The 1,505-nt window shown below is 38.7% G+C and overlaps 1 non-coding gene across 1 annotated transcript; it reads right to left on the reverse strand.

Moving 5' to 3' along the window:
- Positions 1 to 961: 961 nt before the first annotated feature.
- LOC139869842 (small nucleolar RNA R71) lies at positions 962 to 1,068 on the reverse strand. Its single transcript, XR_011766416.1, has one exon. It is a non-coding gene; the product is annotated as a small nucleolar RNA R71 (small nucleolar RNA).
- Between the last annotated feature and the right edge of the window lie 437 nt (positions 1,069 to 1,505).

The raw sequence follows: 1,505 nt of genomic DNA on the forward strand, positions 1-1,505 counted from the left end.
TCATTTACTTAGTTAATCATAATACAGTTTCTAATTCTAGTTTGACTAATACAACTGTCCTTGGAATGATACACGGATTTTACCATTTACTACACTACTATACGATCGGGTACACTGCTCGTTAGTGTGTAACAATCTTTAATCGGTATTTTTCCATACTAATTCATACAACAATTTATATACCACGTTTTGCACATCAAGTTTTTGGTGCCGCTGCCGGGGACAGTTTTGTGTCAAAATAGAATTATTAACTAATTTGTGATTAAGTAGTTTCTTAGTTCTTTTTAAATTATTAATAGTCTTTGATTTTTAAACTTATAGAATCGGTGCGTTTAATAGTTTTGTTAGTTGTGTGATTGACAGATTTTAGGTTGCATATGCCACATACCCGAAGTTCAGATTCTCCATTACTTACACCGCTTACAGAACCTGATAGAAAGCTTGGTAGAATCCCAAAAGAAGTACTTGAACTTTTTGAATCTTCATCAAAGCAAGAAACTTTTGATTCAGAATCAAGTACAACCAAGCCAAGATATTCTGAATTTGGTGAACCCGTTCATCCTCCAATGGAAGGAGAGGCAAGACCGGTGGTACCAAGACAATCAATGGTGGCCAAGATGAAGGCAACCCGAACCGGACAAGGAAGTGCAATTACTCAGACACCTGGTGAGGAAAAATTTGAAATAAAAGACCTATTCTCCAAATGATTAACAACAGATGTCAATTTGGTGGTGGTCCGAATGAAGATGCAAACGAACATATTCGTCTTTTTCAAGAGATATGTCTTCTATTCAAGCTTCAACCGGACACTGATCAAGCCATACTTTTAAGACTTTTCCCATGGACACTCCACGGGGAAGTACGGAGTTGGTTGGATTCATTGCCTGAAGCTACGATAGAAACTTGGGATGGTATGTTGAAAACATTTCTTAAGAAATATTTTCCAGCTTCTAATTCCCCGAGACTCCAACAAGAAATTACCCAATTTTTTCAAAAGCCGATGGAAACCTTGTATGAAGCATGGAATCGATTTTCCAAAATGCTAAGAGGTTGTCCAAACCATGGTTTGGAGACCTTCCAAAAAGTTCAAATCTTTTACCAGGGTTGTGATGTTGCAACTCGAATTTCCATTGATCAAACGGCAGGAGGTTCACTCATGGACAAAACTGAGCAAGACGCTTATGAGATAATCGAAAAGCAAGCCGAATATTCTCATGAATGGCATCAAGAAAGACCCATAACCCGTCATGCTCAAGTCTCAAGCGCCGGTGCTTATGATGACATTGGTTCTCTTAGCGTGAAGATAGATGGTGTTGCTTGAAACATTGTAAGACCGTAATCTTCATTGTACAGCAGAATAAATAGAGTACATAAAGTGTGGGAATGATTGTGCAGTTAAACAGTGGTCAGAGAGTGATCTGGGCTGGGTGCACTCAGCGCACACAGCCACACTCCTCACTGTAGCCGGTTTCTGCTTGTTTTAATTAGATATTTTGATGGGCATT

Source organism: Rutidosis leptorrhynchoides, chromosome 9 (genome assembly GCF_046630445.1).
Source record: "Rutidosis leptorrhynchoides isolate AG116_Rl617_1_P2 chromosome 9, CSIRO_AGI_Rlap_v1, whole genome shotgun sequence".
Classification (NCBI taxonomy): domain Eukaryota; kingdom Viridiplantae; phylum Streptophyta; class Magnoliopsida; order Asterales; family Asteraceae; genus Rutidosis; species Rutidosis leptorrhynchoides.